This window comes from Stegodyphus dumicola, chromosome 1 (genome assembly GCF_044657685.1).
Source record: "Stegodyphus dumicola isolate Sdum_Otavi_A_Nest chromosome 1, ASM4465768v1".
Classification (NCBI taxonomy): domain Eukaryota; kingdom Metazoa; phylum Arthropoda; class Arachnida; order Araneae; family Eresidae; genus Stegodyphus; species Stegodyphus dumicola.
Window position 1 is genome coordinate 5,032,304 of NC_140768.1, and position 23,819 is coordinate 5,056,122.

At 34.8% G+C, this 23,819-nt stretch overlaps 1 protein-coding gene and 1 non-coding gene across 2 annotated transcripts in view; both read right to left on the reverse strand.

The window, feature by feature from the left end:
• Positions 1–23,819, reverse strand: part of LOC118194290 (calcium-activated potassium channel slowpoke-like) — a 240,720-nt gene that overhangs the window by 185,810 nt on the left and 31,091 nt on the right. The gene's annotated exons all lie outside the window — the stretch shown is intronic.
• On the reverse strand, positions 3,791–3,862 carry TRNAS-GCU (transfer RNA serine (anticodon GCU)). Its single transcript has one exon. It is a non-coding gene; the product is annotated as a tRNA-Ser (tRNA).

Here is a 23,819-nt window from a genome sequence, read left to right on the forward strand (position 1 = left end):
GATGAGATGCGGAGAAACAAAGAATACAGACTCTCAGTTGTCCTAGATGATCGGTGAGCCCGGTCTGGGTACACCTAGGGTTCGCCATCTGATTTTAGGCAAGATTTCAAGGTAAAAATTTAAAACTAATATAGAATAAGGAGATTAGCATACAGCCAAAAAATAACATAGAAATTTCTTTTCAAACAATTCCTTTTATACCCTAAAAAAATCTGGAAGATTTCTTTGAAAAATGAGGGTCTTAAAAATCTAAACATGGCTCAAATATATGGACTGGTTTGTGTTGAGCTACCATCTTCTATAAATAAAGAAGGTTCAGAGTAACCTATAAATCCTTTTTCATTCAATTTTTCTGTGCGTACAGAAGGAAATTTTTAGGTGTGTCCAGACCGGACACACTGTGCCGCAAAGGGTTAATGCGTCTTCAGAAACAGTCAAACAGCATCTCAATAATGTTTCTATGAATAAATCTAATGACTTTTCTAAAAAAGGATTTTTTCAGTTGTTGGAGAGGCGTAGGTGACGATGACGCTTAGTCAACTAAGGCACACGCTAGGCAGTCCCATATCTAACAGTGTGCTCTGAAACACTTGGACCTGTATTGAATTGGGCTGTCAGCTGAGCCACTGTTTGACGCCGATTTTGCTGTTCCAAGCCGGACAGTCTGCAATGTTCTTTTCCTTTGATGATGCGAGGACCTCCAACTCCTTGGAGTTTACTGCTGGTTTCCGGCGTCCCCGTCCTCCATCACCTGTCATTTATCTACTTTGCAATAATACTAACAAAAGCATATCGGGAACAACCTACTAGTAATACAGTTTCAGAGATACTCGTTCCGAGTCTTCGGGCCATTATTAATCTTCCCTCTTTCAGATTCCCTTAGATCAGCAGACCTTTCCACCACTCGCAAAAGTTAAGCGCAAGAATGATTCCTTACTCCAGTCGGATGGTGCGTCAAGACACCTGGGTACCTAGGCCCCGTGTAGATCAATAGTTTTAGTTACGAATGATAAAAGTATTTAACCTGGTAAATAACATAGAAAAGTTTTTTTTTAATATATTTTTCTACTTTTAATATATTAAGATTTTTAAGATTTAAATGGGAAGTGCGTGTGTGAAATTTGGGGGGCACAGAGCCGTCGAGCTGGTGGATTATCTGTAATAAGCAGATCAGTGACATGTTATAGAAGGTTAAGTGTGAGTAATGGCATCTCGAATCCAAGAGTAGCAAGATAATGCAATAAGGCGATTACAATGATTATATGCATAGTTACATCAAGCAGGAATAAACATAGGTTGCGAAACCATAAAAATTTAGCAAAAACAAAGAAGTGAGGGTAAGCATGAGGTTATACAATAAAAACTAAAAACAATGACTTGAGCAATAAACACAGAATAAACAAAAAACAGATATTAGTAAGTAGGTTACATAATCCAGGGGTTGAGGATGGCCAGGGGGCGATTGATATTAGCAAAGTCATTGGGGTTGTAGGTGGCAATTTTAATAGCAGGGTTGTTGATGGTGTTCTGTTTTGCATGAAATTTCTTAGCAATTTTGTAGGAATAGGATCTGAGTTGGCTGACCCCCAGTTCTTCATGAATACGTTTGTTTTTAATATACCACTGTGCATTTGCGAATTGCCTCAGAGTGCTATTTTGAGCAGTTTGTAACCTTTTTCTGAAATTTTTGTTAGAGTATGCCCATATAGGGCAGGCATAACAAAGCAATGGTCGCAAGATGGATTTATAAATGAGCAACTTGCTATCTGTAGACAAAACGCTGTTTCGAGCAATTAGGGGAAAGAGTCTAGCTTTACGAGCTCGAAACTTATGTATAATAGCTGTAGTGTAGGGGGTGTGTGAGAGAGTTTTAGTGAGGGTCATCCCAAGATAAGGGACTTGCTTGGCCCATGGGATTGAAGTTCCATAGAAATGGACATTTTTCTTCAATTTCTGTTTCCTTGTTAATATAATAGCCTGTGTTTTGTCCACGTTCACTTGAATTTTCCACTTAATGAGCCAAGTCTCTAGTAAGGTTGAAGTAAGTGAGCCCTAAAAGGGACCCTTGTGGGACACCGGCCCTGATGGGACGGGGAGTGGAATTTGTGCCTGATATGTGAACGATGAGAGTCTACCAGTCAGGTAGGACTTGATGATGTTTGTATGATTCCTTACCTTCTCCAGCAGCCAACAGTTAAATACCATCCCCACTTAATCACGTGCTCTCGACGTCATGCAGAAGAGTTCATTGAAAAATGTGGGGATGGTCATAACGCTTTGTCTTCTCAGTGTATGTAAGATAAAAAAATATGAAACAAAAAATTACTATCTTAAATTTGGTTACGACCCTTTCCTGGAACCTAAACTGCATCATATCTAAAAACTAATTACGTCATCTTATCGCTCCGTATTGCGTTTGGATATCATCGAATCGCGGAGCTCAAAATTTAAATAAAGAAATCAAGTCTTAAAACACAGCAGTTACAATTTTTACTTCCGTTGCCATTTTTATCGCTGTAAAACTGCGCAGGCCTTTTTTCCTATGTTTTGCTAGGGACCACCAGAGGCCGAGCGGTGAGGTCGCTGAACATTGTTAGTTCGGTTCTACGTTCGAATCCCGCGAACGGGTTGGCTGCATGGATGTTTTCGTGGTTTTCCCCATGTGTAAAGAGTATACGAGCCAGTTTTGCCTTAGAACAGGGTTTCTTAAATTGTGGTTCGCGACCGGACCTGAGGTCGCTAAAAATTTTAGCAGTTTTTATATTTCTTTAACTTATTATAATAATTTTACAATTACCAAATATTTTTACACAATGTATCTGAAAATAGATAAAGATAAGAAAATACAGACAAAGGAAAAAACGAAAACATTTCGACGCATTCTTTTTACAATATAAACGTTCATTTTCCTTGCTTTGCACGTGACGCTGTCATTTCGTCTGCTACTTATTTAAAATTTCCTCATTGTTCTATGTGTTAAAATTAGAAATTAAAGTTAATGACCTAAAACTGCAATAGTACATATATTACAGTACAAGTGAAAAAAACTGCAATAGTACATATATACAGTACAGTTTCACTCGCATGTTTGTCGGATTTGCACAATATTTATGGGGTCCCACTAATGTTTTGCAAATATTATGGGGTTCTGGCGGTCGCGAAAAAATCTCAGTGATAAAAGGGGGTCTCGACGGAAAAATGTTTAAGAAACCCTGCCTTAGAAAGTCTTTCACGAAGGCATTCCTCCCCTTACTAATTGCCTAAACCAACTAAACCAAACCATGTTTTGCTTTCTGCTGGCCACATGTACGTTCTCATCGCTCTGTTTTTTCCATTGTTCTAAAACTGTTAATAATGTTATATAAAGGTGTGGAGGGTACGGTAAGAACCGAAAATTATAATCTGAGCATATTCATACTTATTAAGACTGTGCACAATTAAACTGATGCGTTGTCTTTAGCACGTCTTCCTTTGTTATATTGTAGAGACATTACGATTTTTTTTTAAAGCAAGAGAGATGAAAAATAGCAACCGTCTTCGCCGGGAATCGAATCACGGACCTCCGGAATACCGGCCCAGCGTGCAGAACCACTACACCACGAAGGACGCTTGGAAAGTGGGAGAAATACCTTATATACTCCCCTTTTTAAAGGTCGACTGGGGTTTTTAAGGGACCCAGTCGCCAAATCCTGGGTGAGGAGAATCATCATGCAACACCCATTTTAGTTCGGGCGCCACTGTAGAGACATTAGGATATTTTTGGAAGCAGAAGAGATGAAAAATTAGCAACCGCCTTCGCCGGGAATCGAACCACAGACCTCTGGAATAGCGGCCCAGCGTGCTACCGTTACACCACGAAGGCACGCTAGGGAAGTGGGAGAAATACCTTATATATTCCCCTTTTTAAAGGACGACTAGGGTTTTAGGGGACCTAGTCGCCAAATCCTGGGTGCGGAGAATCATCATCCACAACGCTTTTAGTTCGGGCGCCACTTTTAGAGACATTAGTATTTTTTTGGAAGCAAGTGAGATGAAAAATTAGCAACCGCCTTCGCCGGGAATCGAACCATGGACCTCTGGAATACCGGCCCAGCGTGCTACCGTTACACCACGAAGGCACGCTAGAGAAGTGGGGGAAATACATTATAATGTCACCAAAGCCTTTCCAATGGCTAACACATAACATATCATGCTTAACGGACTTCTTCTAATCTCAAGATTTTCCACGTAGAATATCTGACTCGAAGCCTGTTCGATTAATGTTCAGCGGTGTTAACCCTTCGACTACTGATGGGCCTCTCTTAATTTTGAACGCCAGTGTATATTATAATGGAATAAATAAGTCTTAGAACCACTGTAAAAGTTCCAGAAAAGCCAGCGGCATTAAATTTCAAACTACTTTCAAGCTATGTCGTAAACTGTCAGCAGTATAAAATTCAAGGATATGTTCTTGCAGCACATTTTGTAAACGTAATTTCTATCTGTTTCGTTGCCTACGTAGCTTAGTAGTTTAGAGTGAATTACCTTGTACATTATCCCTTCTTTAGAAATTCTCAGAGTATCAGACATTCAAAGAGAGCATTAAAGTTTCATTTTCTTTTGATATTTCACGTACAAGTCAAAAAAAAAAAAAAAAAAAAAAAAGCAAAACTGAAAGTTTTTCTCTGAAAAGAGAAAACGTTACAGCGGTTCGTGTGGCTTCTTAAGTAATAACACAACAAAATTCTTCCACAAAAGAATAAAAACAAGAAAGAAAAGGTTTTTTTTCTTTTTGGAAAGAAGTTTTGAACTTATTCTTCTTAGAACTTTCTTTTTTTCCAAATTCGTGACTGGGATATTTTATCACCGTTTAGAGGTTTCTTTCTCCGCTAACATTTGAAGCTTTCCTTTCTTCAGAGTGGTGTCGTGTCCAGCTTGCAATGCCGAAAAGTGCCGAAGAACGCTTTTTTACTTACATTCGACAATTTTTTATGTAATTTCATACCCTTTCAGTGCAACATTTTATATTAAATGAAAACGGAAATTCCACAGGTGCCACCATGATTGAATGTAAGGATTCCAGAAACTATAAGAATAACTGTTATTCCTTCTTGCTTCGATCTGCATGTAACTTTCTTTGTAACTGCAACTAGAACAAAACTGCCATTATCACGTGCGATTTTTAAAAGTCTCTGGTATTGTAACTGTAAGACTAAACTTTCAATTTTTAAGTATTTTTACTTCCTTGTACGAAGTAAAAAGGAAAGTATTGTAATTGCGAAAAGTTTCAGACAGCATATTTCAACGAAAATATCCATTTTGATCGCTATCGAATGCAATTTAACGGTGTTTTTGCGTGATATCTGTACGTAAGGACACAATAAAATACTCTTTTCCTTCAAAAAAAAAAAAAAAAAAATTATAAAACGGCTTTAAAATTAATTCTGAAGAGAATTTTTTCGTGGCGTCTGTACGAACGTATGTACGTACGTACGTATCTCGCATAACTCAAAAACGAGTAGCCTCAGAACGTTGAAATTTTGTATATAGGACTGCTATTACATGTAGATGTGCACCTCGTATTTTGGTTGCAATCGGCTGCACCAAACGTATATAAATATATTTATATATATATCCACTCTATTACCCGGCTCAGTGATCTCAGTTTCTTTACTCTTATATGTTTGTAAATTGTACATTTTTTGCTTTAAAAATGATTAAATTATGTTGTTTTTATCTTCCGGTTAAGGATTTTATGCCTTTAGTAAATCTGTGTGCAATATTTTTAGAATTATCAGCAATTTTAAAGTTGTTTAATTGCCGCTAAGCCAGTTTTTAATGGCGGCCATTAATGTTTACATTTGAAACAGGAGATTAGTGGATTTTTTGCCAATCTAGAGAAACTTAGCTTCGCAACAACAAAGATAACGCATTCATTTATTATTGCCAATTAAATCATGCTTAATCCTTTCTGGAATTTTTTCGAGGAAATAAGTGTTTGAGATTTACTTCGTAATTTTTAATATAGATATTTTGAGTTTTTATGTATTTTTGCCTTTTCGCGAAGTGAAAACTGAATTAATTGAATGAGAAATACTCAATCGTCTGTGAAAAACTGTTTCTTCTTTTGTTTTGTTTGCTTAATTTCTTTTATACATCATTCTAGCTTTATTATAGTATTGGAATAGAACATGTGGCAACGATTAGATAATTCTATTCTTTAAATGATAAAAATTTTGTGCATTATGAGTTATAGTATGAACGAAATATAATACTGTTAAGTGAATCTAGCGCCAGAGTGTCGCTATGATAAATAATTACTAGAGTGAATTTTAAAGAATGCATTTATTGTATTGTGGTTTATGCGCTGTCGGCGAAGTAGATTTAATTCAATCCAATAAGTTTAAATGAAATGTAAGAAAAAATGCGTATAATTTAATATTCCGTACAAGAAAGTCATGTGGTGTACACATAAGATTTTTTTTTTTTTTTTCCTTTATGTTCCCTTTTTCGATTCCACCTAAAGTTAACAGGTGTGTTATTTTTGAAATCTTCAGTTAGAGTTTAATCACAGGAAATTTCTGTCAGTTGTCCTTTTTATTCACGAGATTTTTTAATTTAATAGTTAAAAATAATTTGATTCTTTGCGTACCGCCTATTTTTCTCTTGTGTGCCACCAGTGGTACGTTTCAATCTGTTGAGAATCTCTGGCCTATATGTCTTTCTCCCTGATGCAGATGACTATTTATAAAATCACTTAGAATTCAATGGTAATATATTGTCTAAATGAATACCTTCTTTAAAAAGATATTAATTTCAGGGTATGATATCCCCTTTCTAATTTGAAGATTTCTGGCATAAAGACTGTAATTATGATCTTCGTGGTGGCACAATTTTCTATCAGGTTGTAGAGTCATTAGGTTAATTGGAAGCAGGAAAGATGAAAAATATGCAATCGCCTTCTCCGAGAATCGAACCACGGACCTCTGGAATACCGGCCCCGCTTGCTACCGTTACACCACGAAGGCACGCTAGGGAAGTGGAAGAAATATCTTATATATACTCCCTTTTTTAAAGGGCGACTAGGGTTTTAGGGGACCTAGTCGCCTAATCCTGGGTGCGGAGAATCATCATCCACAACACTTTTAGTTCGGGCGCCACTTGTAGAGTCATTAGTTTAATTGGAAGCAGAAAAGATAAAAAATATGCAACTGCCTTCGCCGGGAATCGAACTACGGACCTCTGGAATACCGGCCCAGCGTGCTACCGTAACACCACGAAGGCACGCTAGGGAAGTCGAAGAAATACCTTATAAGGTTTCCTCTCAAGATAATTAATTAAGGAGGAGATGCCTATTTTTGACTGTAGTCCTTATGTACGAAAGTCTAAGCTTTTTAGACCAATTCTCTTCAGTTACAATCGGCTCTAATACTTTGCATAGGATGGCATTTTTGAATATTGTCTTGGAAAAACTGTATTGTTTAATGTCAAATTAGAAGTTTTCTTCTTTAGTGGCGTTATAATTCATTTAGAAAATTGCCCACCAGAAATTTTCTTTACATGTATATTAGCAGCCACTTTTCTGTAGCTGATATATACTGGGATGAATAGCACCTAAGTTTCTTTTACCTGCATACTCGTATTGTATATGCTCAAAGATATTAGCTTTGTACTACAGATCGAATATTTTAAAGACATCTTAATTTAGGTAAGCTGTTTGAATTTAAACTTCTGCATTCGCCTCACAGGAACAAAATATCCATGTAGTAACTAGGCAGACATTTTTTGCCTTTTCATACGTGGCGTTAAAATCAGGCAGGAGTATGGATCGCTAAGTTTAATAGCGTATTATCGAACTGTACTTATCTTGAGATTATTTAGTTCTTTGGAACGAGTCTCCCTAAATACTTGTTTCATTTTTATCGAAAGTCAAACTTCATATTAATCTAACCTAGACAGATTTAAAAACTCGATTTAATATATTAGGTACACGAAATCTTAAAAATTTGCTAATTGTGGCCATACATGCTGACATTGAGGACAGACATTTGTTATACGGAATATATATAAAAATCAGTTATAATTTGGTTTGTCAATATATTGCCTGATGTGGATTTTCTTCGGTAGTCATTTACCGTGCGGACTTAGCCTATCACTGTAATCTTATGCAGTTTACAGTTTTCTTTCTTAAATTTCCTAAAAATAGCTAGAAGAGCCCGAAATCCCCGGCACCATCGCAGCAAGCAAATATCGAGCTGTACATCTTTTCTCGATTCTCATTGGTTGTCAATGATGCTCCCATATCACCACGGCAACGAAGCAGCCATTAAAGCCTGTTGCTTTTTCCCCAGAATGACGTCAATGCTGACGTAAGACTATCTCGAACGAAGATGTGATGGAGATTACACAAAAAGGCCTTGATAGAAAGGATAAGAATTTTTGTCTTCACGAATTCTGATCCTTTACATGACATTTTAGATTTTTCTTTACTTGCTTTTGCATTTATTTTCGTTTTATGAGCTTGCTTGTTGCTCGTAACTCGTTTATGCTTACTGTCTGTTTCAGACACTTGCTTTTTCTTTCTCGAATCATTAACTCGGAAATGCGAAATTTCAAGAGCTTAATGATTAATTAATGATGAATTCATTATATTGTTGCGTGAGTAAGAGCTCGTGATAGACTGAATGCACGCTGTTGAAACAAAATAACGTTTCTATAATCAGAGCTCAAAAACAAAACATTTGTTACACATTTTTAATGAAAGAACGGTCTGAAGCAACATGTTTCATCTACCAAATCAAACGGTGTTCTAACTTCAAAGCATTATAGAATCACAGTCGCCCCACACCAAAAAGAAATATATAAAAGAAATACAGAAGAGCTGTAGCCACACAGCTCTTTGTTGAAGAAAGTTTCTTCGTTGAAGAAAAAAAAAATCATGCAAAACTTTTCAATATCTTACAAATAGTGAAACAAGCAAAAAATAACATGAAAGAAACTCAAAAAACAAAAATTTCCGCGCAGAATTTTACTCTGCAGAACAACTTTATCAAAAGAAATCAATAAAAATGCATTATATATATAAAAAAATGACAATGAAATATGCTAATCTCTTAAAAACAGTGACATAAGAAATACGATGAAAAATTGCTGCCAACCCCACATTTCTAAAAGAATGAAACTATTCAAAATGATGCGATTTCATCAAAAATCTATCAAAAATCTATAAAAATCTATCAACAGATCAACAATATTAACAATAAGACAGGCCCACCAGCGGCCGAGCGTTAACGTCGCTGAACACTGGTAGTTCGGTCCGAGGTTTGAATCCCGCGAACGGGCTGGCTGCATGGGCGTTTTCGTGGTTTTCCCCCATGTGTAACGTGTATACGAGACAGTTTTCCTTAGAAAGTCCTCCACGAAGGCATCCCTCCCTTAAGGCAAATAGCCCTCGAGTGCTTTGCCGTAATCTAATAAACCAAACCAACAATAAGACAGGAAAATTGTTGCCAAAATCACATTTGTAGAGATGTGAGAAGTGTACTCGGAAGCTTCATTTAAATTGTTTTTAAAAAAATACAAAATTTTATCATTTTTCTAAGATTCTTTTTGTAAAAGCAGTCGCAAGGATGAAAGTTTAACGTGTCCAAAAATCAAAGAAAAATAAACTGTATATTTTTTAAAATAAACTTCTACGTTGAAAGGGTGTTAAGCTCACTTTGTTAAATAAATTCGTATTTAATCGATTTATTGAAACACGAAATTTATTTTAAGTTCGTAAATTAGCTAAGTGCCTACCTTTCATGACGATGTGAAAAATGGAGTGTGTAAAAGCTCGCTTTCCTATAGCCCATGATGTCTCAAAATGATGCGATTTCGTCACACAACATAAAATAAAAAAAATTCTAATTCGAATTTAGAAAAAATCGCTTCGAGGTTCACTGGCTCTTGTCTAGATGCACCTATGTACAAATTTCGTAGCCGTGGGTCTATTAGCTTACGCGCAGCGCGAACGAAAGACACACTGACACACACACATACAGACAGACTCTTTCTTTTCTTATATGTGGAGAAGAGATGTACAAAATTTTGAATATGCCTGGCTTGCTGTAAAATAACACGGTAATAAAAGTAAATCATTCAAATACTTCAAACTACCGGTTTCTGTTTTGTTCTAACAACAAATGTCGTCAGTTCATGAAACTAAATTTTTTACTGCTGGTGAATAAAATTAATGCAAAACAGTTTTAATTTAAAATGCTTTCAAGTTTGTTTGTGAGTTCCCTCTCCGAGCGTAGAACAGTCATATATTAAAATCTGTATTACCATTTGAAAAGAAGTATTTAGTAAGAGATCTACAGTTTATATATATGTAAGATATAAGAAAATATAATAGCTGTTTTAAAAAAATAATTGGCGACCTCAAAATTAACTAACTCACTAAATCCAGATTTAGTAAGCTCCCCCTAAATTCATCTGTTCTCCCAAATTCGAGATTTTCCGACGTTACATCACGCTGCTTGGAAAAGGTAAGCAAAACTAATAACTAACCAATCATAATTAAGACATAATAATTAAGACATAATGATGAATTCATTATATTGTTGCGTGAGTAAGAGCTCGTGATAGACTGAATGCACGCTGTTGAAACAAAATAACGTTTCTATACTCAGAGTTCAAAAACAAAACATTTGTTACACATTTTTAATGAAAGAACGGTCTGAAGCAACATGTTTCATCTACCAAATCAAACGGTGTTCTAACTTCAAAGCATTACAGAATCACAGTCGCCCCACATGCCGAACATGCCGAACAAATGCTAATTTAGAAGTCAAACAACAAAAATCAGCCCTATATTTCCAAAATTTTCACAGGTCTAGTTTCGATGGTTTTACCGAACCACCATCCTCAGCCTTAAGACCGCAAATGAACAGGATAGGAAATAATGATTAGATAAGATAAGAAAGCCTGGACAAGAATAAGCAAGTGGCGCCATCTGTTGATGAAACCAGAACTAGTTGTGGTTTCGATAAAACCATCGAAACTAGTCCTGTGAAAATTTTGAAAATATAACGCTGATTTTTGTTGTTTGACTTCTGAATTAGTAACCAATCATAGCTTGTTTCTAGAATCGCACCTACTCTAGTACAAAACCCCCCTGGCTGCTAATTGCGTCACCTCTTACCTAGCTTCCACCTTGCTAATAATTCCCCGTCTAAACTTTTTGTCTCTTAATTTTTTTTAGAATCAATGTACACAGAAATTTACCGTCTTTAATTATGATTGAATAAGTGTTTGCCAAATTAATTGGATATGTGCGAAAATAAAGTCTGGAAATTCTTCACGTTAATGTTTCATTAATTTCAACTGTATGCCTTAATCACAGCCAAGACGGGCATCGAAAGCTGCTGAGGGTTCCATCCATTGCGGCTGTGCTTAGAAAATATGACATATATATATTGCGGCAAAGTTTTACTGCTACCTTTAGATTTAATATGGAATACGGATGCTAGTCCACGTCGATAAATTAAAATGTTTACTCGAGGAATTAGAAATAATTGCTTAAGATTTTAAAATACGCAGGCCTAGCATAAACGATTACCGTATTTGACGGCATATAAGACGCACTGGCATATAAGACGCACTCTTATTTAGACGGCCACACACAAGGAAAAAAAGTTTCAATAGCGTGGTTTCTTTTAGTTCTCATGTTTCGTAAAAGCCAAATAAACAATGATTGAATGCAATTACCTTCACGTATAAGACACAGGTAACTTTTTTGAGACCAAATTTAGGAAAAAAAGTGCGTCTTATATGCCGTCAAATACGGTAATTCATTTTGAAAACGCTGTATTTTCAAAAGTGTTATGCGTACACACATATATGAAACGAACTACAAACTTTTCACGATTTCACTAAGTTTCCCGGATAAGTGGAACATTGCTTCATTGCTGAATAGGCCCACCAGCGGCCAAGCGGTAAAGTCGCTGAACACTGGAAGTTATGTCCGAGGTTTGAATCCCGCGAATGGGCTGGCTCCATGGGCATTTTTGTGGTTTTCCCCATGTGTAACGTGTATACGCTTCAGTGCTGCCCACGGCTTTAACTGTTGGTACGGTTTGAAATGCAACCGTTCACACAAAATCTTCTACACAGTTTTTGGGGTATTCCGAACATCTCGTCAATTGAAAGGACGAACATCTGGACAGCTACAAAATGTATGGAATGAACTCGACTGTCGTCTGGACGTGTGTCGTGTCACCAAAGGAGCACATACTGAATATTTGTAGATAAGTGCATAAACATGGTGAGTTTGTGGCTCTTTTCATACATCTTTCATTGTGTGTATGTGTAATACTTTTGAAAGTATAGCCTTTTCAAAATGAATGACTCATTTATGCTAGCCTCGTATTTCATTTCTGATGCTTATGGTGTGAAAATATATTTCATGCAAAATTTTGTTCAGAAGCATATATAAATTATTTTGGCTAATCTTTGGAATATGGTAACAGGTAGTTTGGCGACATTTTGGTAAGGCGATAAAGGTTACTAGCTAGGACTTTAGCAGTGTACATGGATAAAGTCAAGAGTATACGCAATGCCATTTTTGTGCAATTCTAGGATTTTTTTTTAAGTGAAAATAGGTCGACGTGTACATGGTTACCGTGTATGTGCAATTCTCAAAAACGCGGCAAGCAGTTTGCGATTCTGCACTTTCTCCCAATTTCGCACCTAATCTTCGTCGTCATGATTAAGCACTTTTGTTCCATAAAAGTTCTAGCATAAGCGTAATTCGGCTAGCAGATTGTTGGAAAAAAATGTTGAGATAAATAAAAAATTAAAAATAAATAAATAAAAATAAAAAAAAAACATGATTTTACTTCGTGAAAACAAAATGGCGTCCAAACAAAAACTAGCAGGTTGCTGTAGCAGGGATTGGTCGCCAAATTTTCGCCAAAAAATCGCCAAGTTACCATAATCCAAAGATTAACCATTATTTTTTTATATGACTTACGTCTTTACAATAAGGAGAAACGCACTTTTATCATGCTGGAGATCAGGGCCGGCGCATGGAATTTCAGTAATTTGTAAGTAATATTATTTTCTTTCCGTTTTACAACAGCTTATGAGGGAATTTTCGAACAATAAATTATCTAAAATTAAGGGAAAAAAGCAACATTAGTGTTGCGTAGATTTTTAATAAAACTTTAAAGCTTTCAAATGCAGTCACATAAAGGTTCCATTTATTCTGGGAGTAAATATTGTGCAGAAATGGCAAGAGTGGTTAGCTGAGGAAGAATATCGAGGAAAAGCAAGAAAAGAACGGAGATTTTGCGAGAATACTGAAGCAGTAAAATTATGTTAAATCAAATATATTGCTTAAATTTATTTCTATGGAAACTAGATTCTGGAAAGTTTTAAAAAAAAGTAGCTTCGGGCGTAATGTAAAATCTGAAAGCTTTCGAATTTTTTATATATATATATCTTTTTTATTTTTATATTTTTCTTAAGATTTAAAAAAAATTGTCGTAAAACTCTGTTCAAGTCCTATAATCTGGAAATTTCAGATTGCGGTTTTAATTTCTCTTGAAGTTTCTTTCGGTTGTAATTTGAGTTCAGAAGTGTACGAACTTGTAAAATGTAACTTGTGGACTACGAACTTGTGAGCATATCGTTAAATATCGCTACGAATGATCTTTGCCGCATTTTGTTTCAAAATCGTCTTTCATAAAATAGAGATAAATTTCACTTTCAGTTTCCATTTCGTATTCCAAAACATTTACCTCTTCTAATTTTATCTCGCATGCATGTACACCACCACATGTGATATATTATACGACCCCTGGGAACAGCGTATTAACTGCAATTAACGATAGAGACTTTTCACGCTTTACGGGAGAGGATAACTCTCGATAGTGGCTCTCTACCGTTTTTCATTCATGGCCAGCTTTTGCTCGGCAGAGTATACCGCGCGCAAAAGAAGAAAAACTTCATGGGCAGCGAAATGTGACTCTGATTTTCTTGGAAACTTTCCAAACGCGGAAGCAGTCGGAAAGGAAGGTACGCCGAGACCGTTCCAATCTGCTTAGTTTACGAATTCAGTCCACATTACATCAAGAAAATTCGACTAAATGATTAATACAGAAAGGAAAAATAGGTATAAATTTCGAGAACGTTTCATAAAACCACTTTTACTCTAGTAGAAAATGAGAATATCTCGTATACTTTTGTTAACGTTCCTGTGTTAGAATGGCGCCGAAATGGATGATGTAGTTTCGATTTTAAATATCCTTAATAAATTCAACGACTCTTGGTCTATTTAAACCAAACTGCATACATTTAATAATAAAACAGGGTTTTCATCCGCAGAGAACCCGTTGGCGCTTCGGGAAAGAACCCGTTGGCGCCGTTGCATTCTTACTCGCCAAGCTCGCGGTTCATCGACGATGAGCCGAGCCGTAAACGTGATTTTTAGTGCATGTAAATTCAAGTTAGCAGATAAAACAATATATTAAGCATATGGTAGTAAAAATTCACAGATAATATGCATGTAGATGTAAAACTAAAGGGTTAAACGTGATATACGAAAATAAATTTCTATTAAATTCAAGTTAGCACAGAAAAGAATATATTATTAAGCATAAGACAATATATAAGCATTTATAACGGAAATAAAAATTCATTTAAGAAATATAAATTAGTATTAATATACTGAAATTAACCGGTTAAACGTGATGTACGAAAAAAATTTGTCTTAAATTCCAGTTAACACAGAAAACAATATATTCCTTACACCAGCAGTTGTTTGCTAATTTTGATGACCATGGTGATGCATCAAACTATTCTGTCATCTTAGATAATCAATATTTTTTTTATTTCAATTTAATCATCTATTTATGCCACACCTGCCATCCTCTGAAAGGTTATTGTTAGAAAAGCATTAACAATATATTATCTTGTTAAAATTTTACCCCATAAAAATTGCTTTATTCTCATAATTTAAGATGACAATAACCAATAATAAAAATAAAAGCATTACTTAATTAGTTAAAGTGCACATGCACATTTTTGCGGTCTACGAAAACAAATTATTTTAGACTTTGGAAACCTCATGGTTCTTAGAGCTATTAATAATTAAGAACACAACGTGAACAGCCGTGTTACAAATTAGGCCCCTCCTTTCATTCCGAACCGAGAACCGGCATCTATCTACGAAAATATTTCTAACTATTCGTTGTTAAAAAATTCAGAAAAAAATAATAATAAATAAGAGAAGAATAATATAAATCTGCAAATGCGAACAACGACAGTCTTAATTCAACAAAATAAACGCAAGAGAAATGGTTGCAAACTTCGAACAAGCGAATGGGATAAATCCGAAGGGTTACCAAGTTAGAACTAGTATCGCCAAAGTTGGCGATGTTGACATTTACCGGGTTCTCTGCGGAAGTGCTTCCATAAAACATTCATACGTAAACATTTAGTAATAATTCAGCAGTACAGATAAGCTATAAAATAATAATTACAACCGTTACAGGCCAGCTACGCTTTTAGCGACCGAATTCTACGAACGACAAATCTCAAAAGCGTGTTGCCAACGCAGGGCAACGAAAAGGTGGAAATTAATTCGATAGGCGTGGAAGTAAACAACTTTATTTAAAGTGTACATTATATAAATACATTATTTTATTCATAATAAACGTGAGTGTTTAGGAATGTGCATGACTATAGGCAAAATAAACTCGGAGCTACTTATTTCCAAAATTTCATACATTACATCTTTCTGCTCTGACTACAAAAACTTCGTATCGATTATTTCTCTCGAGTCTGCGAGCACCTTTTTAATAGCTGTTATCGAACACAAAAATTTCTTAGAATAAAATTTGTTCCTCAAATTGTACAAAAACTGCTAAGTATGGTGGGTTTCGATGTTAAACTGCAAATGAAAAAACATGATCCATTTTTAGTAATCGCCGAGATGAAGTTTCGTTGCTGGTAGCGGGTTGAAAGATATAAAATAATCTGCAAATATTTGTTCAAGGAAGGAAAAACACGCTGCTTTCTTTCAACAGTATATCCCTCTAAAATATTTACTCAAACAATTTATTACCCCAGACTAAGGGGGTGTGCGATAATGCTTTTAAGTTACCCACAGAAAACGTCAGCTGTCGTTTGTGACTTAAGCATTTCGAAAATAATTTGCTTCGAAATATTTTTCGGTTTCAGTCCAGTGAGTTGTACACTGTTCTACTGAAAGGTTACAGTATAGTCTTCCCATTTACAAATAAGTCAATCTGTGTTTTCTGCATGATGTTGCTTCAGCATATATAAGGTTTCATCATGGTTTTCAGTTCCTAATTTTATAACACGAATAATTTGAAATGCCATTTTCTTTCGACCTTTCAGTTCTCCGCAGACAACTGTCATTTCTGTTTTATTTTGTCTATTTTTCTAGTTTAGCTTCCTTCACTTTAAGACAGGACAGCCATCCACCAACAGTGTTCTCACGAATCGTGACATTTCGTGTTTCCACATCATTAAACACAACTGTTCGATTTGTTTCCCAATTGACTGATTCTAGAGAAGCAAGCAGCCAATATCTATAATAGAGTTAAACAGTTCCTTATGCTGGCCGCCCAACCGGTATAGTGGTTAGCGTTGGTGGTTGCCTTGCCGAAGGGCCCGGGCTCGAATCCCGGAGAAGGTATGCATGTTTGTAAATGTCTCAGTTTCGGGAATTCTCTGCAGCTGATATTTGAAAACTCAGTCCATTTATGTCCATGGACATAAAATAGTTTTCAATTTTGAGAAAAATGAATTTTTAGTTTTGAATTAGTGTTTTTAGTTTAGAATTTTTAGTTAGAAAATACTGTTATGAAATCATACAAAAATTTTGTAAAATATTATTACAAAATTCATGAAAATTTTAGTTTGAATTAGATTTTTAGTTAGAAAAATCGTGTTATGAAACCATACAAAAATTTCGTAATAAACTTTCAACTTTCATTTAATGAAATTTGTACATTAAACCAAAATATGTTCAAGACAGGAGACAAGCGAACTTTCGAAACTAATTTCATTCACCGTCAGATGACGTTAATGCCTTGATTTGCGTATGAGAAACAGCGGGAAGACTTTTGATTGAATAATGATAATTAGGCCTGTCTTTCACACATTTGCTGAAAAATGGATTTCTTCGTTTGGATATTTCATGAGATATCATTATTTTCGGGTATGTAAAGATAAATTTGGGAATGAATGTAAGTACAGCAGTTAGACAAATCGTCTTCAAACCGTTGACTCGAGGGTTCCGTGAGTCAAAATAAATATTCAGAAAGGAAATTATAAAGCCCTCACATTAGTGTTTATTAACTAAAGTACATGAAGATACATTTAGTTATAGACTAGTTTTAAAACTTAACATTTGGTCATCAAATGTCAAAGAGAATGACGTGCCACGCTTTGCAAATCTGAATAGTTTTCTAATGGAAAATGAATCGAATTGAGAGAACAGTGTTAAAATTTATACAACAGACCGCCTTTCTCAGTTGAAGAAAGCTATAAAAGAATATTTCCTAGAAGAAAAACTAACTATAACAGGATAAAAAAAAATACGTCCGACTAGCACCATAAATTAGAAGGCTTGGTAATGAAGGAAAGGGAGTAATTTATGGGCATATTCAACAGATTCGACATTAAAATCTAAATTGAAGGAAGGGCAGCTTCCATATTTTTGGTCTTAAATTCATGCAGAATGCCAAACGTTTCCCGCACAGCTATAAACATTCTAATGCAGTTCGGAATAATGCATTCTTTCTCACCGTATGTGGCAACGAAAACAAAATAAGTGCAGAATATGAAATTGTCCTGCAGATAACATCAGTTGAGCTAGACTTTGACAATATGTGTAAAACAATGCAAGTGTTATACCAGTGTAAAAAAATTGCAAGTTTACATTTTATGCTATAAGATATTTTTCCCGTCTTCATGCCTTTGTGGTGTAATGGTCAGCACGCTTAGTTTTCCGAGAGGTACGTGGTTCGAGACCCGGGGAGGGGATAGCTCGTTTCTTCACCTCTCCTGCTTTAAAATACCAATGAAAGGGTTTTTAAACCTAATGAAAGGTTTTAAACCAAATGAAAGGTTTAAAACCTAATTAAAGGCTCATTAGGAATTTAAAAACCTAATCTAAAATTGTTAACAAAAATATTATGTATGTAAAATTGTTAACATTAGGTATTTAAAAAAATATCTAATGTTTTTACAATACAAGTGTAAAAAATCTGATGTGTACACCACATGACTTCTTTGTACGGAATATTAAATTATACGCATTTTTTCTTGCGTTTCATTTAAACTTATTAGATTGAATTAACATACATCGCCAACAGCGCATAAACAGCAATAGAATAAATGCATTCTTTAAAATTCACTTTGTTTACCATAGCGACACTCTGGTGCTAGGTTTACTTAACAGTATTATATTTCGTTCATATTATAACTCAGAATGCACAAAATTTATATCATTTAAAGAATTATCGAATCTTTGCCACATGTTCTATTCAAATACTATAATAAAGCTAGAACGACGTATAAAAGAAATTAAGCAAATAAAACCAAAAAGAAACAGTTTTTCATAGACGATTGAGTATTTCTCATTCAATAAATTCAGTTTTCACTTCGCGACAAGGCAAAAATACATAAAAACTCAAAATATCTGTATTAAAATTTACGAAGTAAATCTGAAACGCTTATTTCCTCGAAAAAATTCCTGAAAGGATTAAGCATGATTTAAATAATAAATGAAGGCGTTATCTTTGTTGTTGCGAAGCTAAGTTTCCCTAGATTGGCAACAAATCCGCTACTCCGCTGTTTCAAATGTAAACAAGAGCAATGTGCGCCATCAAATTAGGCTTAGCGGCACTTAAATAATTTTAAAATTGTTGATAATTCAAAAAATATTGCATACAGATTTACTAAAGGCATAAAACCCTTAACCGGAAGATAAAAGCAACATAATTTAATCATTTTTAAAGCAAAAAAATGTACAACTTACAAACATATAAGAGTAAAGAAACTGAGATGACTGAGCCGGGTAACAGAGTGGATATATTTATAAATAGATTTATATACGTTTGGCGCGGCCGATTGAAACCAAAATACGAGGTGCACATCTACATGTTATAGTAGTCTTATATACAAAATTTCAACGTTCTGAGGCTACTCGTTTTTGAGTTACGCGAGATACGTACGTACGTACGTACGTCCGTACAGACGCCACGAAAGATTCTCTTCAGAATTCATTTTAAAGCAGTTTTTAGTTTTTTTGGAGGAAAAGAGTCTTATTCTGTCCTTACGTACAGATATCACGCAAATACATCGTTAAATTGCATCGAAAGTGGATATTTTCGTTGAAATATGCTGCCTGAAGCTTTTCGCGATTACAATACTTCCTTTTTACTTCGTACAAGGAAGTAAAAAGTGCAAGTATGCATCTTATGCAAGTGTAAAATAGTGTAAAAAAAAACGTAAGTGTGCCCTTGCCTTAGTGCAAATCCGTGTCACTAAATATAAGGCAAGAACAGATGGCCCCTGGAGCGTGAGTTTATATTATCAATGAGTATATTACATTAATTTTATGTTAATGTAATATACTCATTGTTAATAAAAAGTACAATTCTTTTCTATAATGGTCTTTACATAAAGCACCTATAACATATTGATCTACTTTAAATGTTATTTTAAGATTTTTCTAAGTGTGCATGGGGCTCTCCGAAACAATTTTATAGATCTAACGGTTTCCGAGAGTCGACAAAGTTTGAAGACTTCTTGAGTTCAGTTTCTTCCGTACGCTTTTTATTGAGTAGGGCTATTTCAAAACAATTTTTCGAAAACTGTTCATTCTTCTTCAAGTTGTATGAGTAGCACTTTTCTGTGTAACTCATTTCAGAGATGAAATGCACTGAAAGCGAAAATGTAAAAATAAAACAGTACTTAGCATGTGCAGCACGCAAAACTTCTATCAACCACGCTCGCCGGTAACGTACTGTTATCAATGAAGTCTTTTTTTTTTTTTTTTTTTAGAGATTTCCTCTGTGTTGTCGGAACTGTTCTTCATATGTGAATGGCAGTTACTGCAAACAAAAGGCGGAGAAATCTGGCGCCGTTGAGTAAAGTGCGCGTCACTGTTCAAAATAATCTGAAAACATTCTATTCTCTTTGGTTCAACATAAATTGGCTTTTGCAATTTCTGGTTCTATCTGGCAGCTTCAAGAAAGGATTTATAACTAAGGCCTAAGATTAAACAAAGGAAATTGCTTCCATTCCAAAGCGAGCATGTGTCCAGATCCATACATAATAGAACACAATGGACTACAATTTGTTATATGGCTGTAACATTTACAATAAGTTCCTAATAATAAATTTCCATTTTTACTCTGTACAGTCTTTTCTGATATGCAAGAAAGCTCATTATAGAAGAACTTATAAATTCACTGACAAATATGCACGCACACCTACATACACAAAAACAAAACAAGAGATAAGCCATATCTCTTCTTTGTTACAAGATAAGCCAATCTCTTGTTTGTTACAAGATAAGCCATATGTCTTGTTTGTTACAAGATAAGCTATATGTCTTGTTTGTTACAAGATAAGCCATATCTCTTGTTTGTTACAAGATAAGCCATATCTCTTGTTTGTTACAAGATAAGCCAATCTCTTGTTTGTTACAAGATAAGCCATATCTCTTGTTTGTTACAAGATAAGCCATATCTCTTGTTTGTTGCAAGATAAGCCATATCTCTTGTTTGTTACAAGATAAGCCAATCTCTTGTTTGTTACAAGATAAGCCATATCTCTTGTTTGTTACAAGATAAGCCATATCTCATGTTGTGTAAACAAGTGATAAGCCATATTTCAGCTAATAATACATTTCCATTTTTACTCTGTACAGTCTTTTCTGATATGCAAGAAAGCTCATTATAGAAGAACTTATAAATTCACTGACAAATAGGCACGCACACCCACATACACAAAACCAAAACAAGAGATAAGACATATCTCTTGTTTGTTACAAGATAAGCCATATCTCTTGTTTGTTACAATATAAGCCAATCTCTTGTTTGTTACAAGATAAGCCATATCTCTTGTTGTGTAAACAAGTGATAAGCCATATTTCAGCTAATAATACATTTCCATTTTCACTCTGTACAGTCTTTTCTGATATGCAAGAAAGCTCATTATAGAGGAACTTATAAATTCACTGACAAATATGCATGCACACCCACATACACAAAACCAAAACAAGAGATAAGACATATCTCTTGTTTGTTACAAGATAAGCCATATCTCTTGTTTGTTACAATATAAGCCAATCTCTTGTTTGTTACAAGATAAGCCATATCTCTTGTTGTGTAAACAAGTGATAAGCCATATTTCAGCTAATAATACATTTCCATTTTCACTCTGTACAGTCTTTTCTGATATGCAAGAAAGCTCATTATAGAGGAACTTATAAATTCACTGACAAATATGCATGCACACCCACATACACAAAACCAAAACAAGAGATAAGCCATATCTCTTGTTTGTTACAAGATAAGCCCTATCTCTTGTTTGTTACAAAATAAGCCATATCTCTTGTTTGTTACAAGATAAGCCATATCTCTTGTTGTGTAAACAAGTGATAAGCCATATTTCAGCTAATAATACATTTCCATTTTCACTCTGTACAGTCTTTTCTGATATGCAAGAAAGCTCATTATAGAGGAACTTATAAATTCACTGACAAATATGCATGCACACCCACATACACAAAACCAAAACAAGAGATAAGCCATATCTCTTGTTTGTTACAAGATAAGCCCTATCTCTTGTTTGTTACAAAATAAGCCATATCTCTTGTTTGTTACAAGATAAGCCATATCTCTTGTTGTGTAAACAAGTGATAAGCCATATTTCAGCTAATAATACATTTCCATTTTCACTCTGTACAGTCTTTTCTGATATGCAAGAAAGCTCATTATAGAGGAACTTATAAATTCACTGACAAATATGCATGCACACCCACATACACAAAACCAAAACAAGAGATAAGCCATATCTCTTGTTTGTTACAAGATAAGCCCTATCTCTTGTTTGTTACAAAATAAGCCATATCTCTTGTTTGTTACAAGATAAGCCATATCTCTTGTTGTGTAAACAAGTGATAAGCCATATTTCAGCTAATAATACATTTCCATTTTCACTCTGTACAGTCTTTTCTGATATGCAAGAAAGCTCATTATAGAGGAACTTATAAATTCACTGACAAATATGCATGCACACCCACATACACAAAACCAAAACAAGAGATAAGCCATATCTCTTGTTTGTTACAAGATAAGCCCTATCTCTTGTTTGTTACAAAATAAGCCATATCTCTTGTTTGTTACAAGATAAGCCATATCTCTTGTTGTGTAAACAAGTGATAAGCCATATTTCAGCTAATAATACATTTCCATTTTCACTCTGTACAGTCTTTTCTGATATGCAAGAAAGCTCATTATAGAGGAACTTATAAATTCACTGACAAATATGCATGCACACCCACATACACAAAACCAAAACAAGAGATAAGCCATATCTCTTGTTTGTTACAAGATAAGCCCTATCTCTTGTTTGTTACAAAATAAGCCATATCTCTTGTTTGTTACAAGATAAGCCATATCTCTTGTTGTGTAAACAAGTGATAAGCCATATTTCAGCTAATAATACATTTCCATTTTCACTCTGTACAGTCTTTTCTGATATGCAAGAAAGCTCCTTATAGAGGAACTTATAAATTCACTGACAAATATGCATGCACACCCACATACACAAAACCAAAACAAGAGATAAGCCATATCTCTTGTTTGTTACAAGATAAGCCCTATCTCTTGTTTGTTACAAAATAAGCCATATCTCTTGTTTGTTACAAGATAAGCCATATCTCTTGTTGTGTAAACAAGTGATAAGCCATATTTCAGCTAATAATACATTTCCATTTTCACTCTGTACAGTCTTTTCTGATATGCAAGAAAGCTCATTATAGAGGAACTTATAAATTCACTGACAAATATGCATGCACACCCACATACACAAAACCAAAACAAGAGATAAGCCATATCTCTTGTTTGTTACAAGATAAGCCCTATCTCTTGTTTGTTACAAAATAAGCCATATCTCTTGTTTGTTACAAGATAAGCCATATCTCTTGTTGTGTAAACAAGTGATAAGCCATATTTCAGCTAATAATACATTTCCATTTTCACTCTGTACAGTCTTTTCTGATATGCAAGAAAGCTCATTATAGAGGAACTTATAAATTCACTGACAAATATGCATGCACACCCACATACACAAAACCAAAACAAGAGATAAGCCATATCTCTTGTTTGTTACAAGATAAGCCCTATCTCTTGTTTGTTACAAAATAAGCCATATCTCTTGTTTGTTACAAGATAAGCCATATCTCTTGTTGTGTAAACAAGTGATAAGCCATATTTCAGCTAATAATACATTTCCATTTTCACTCTGTACAGTCTTTTCTGATATGCAAGAAAGCTCATTATAGAGGAACTTATAAATTCACTGACAAATATGCATGCACACCCACATACACAAAACCAAAACAAGAGATAAGCCATATCTCTTGTTTGTTACAAGATAAGCCCTATCTCTTGTTTGTTACAAAATAAGCCATATCTCTTGTTTGTTACAAGATAAGCCATATCTCTTGTTGTGTAAACAAGTGATAAGCCATATTTCAGCTAATAATACATTTCCATTTTCACTCTGTACAGTCTTTTCTGATATGC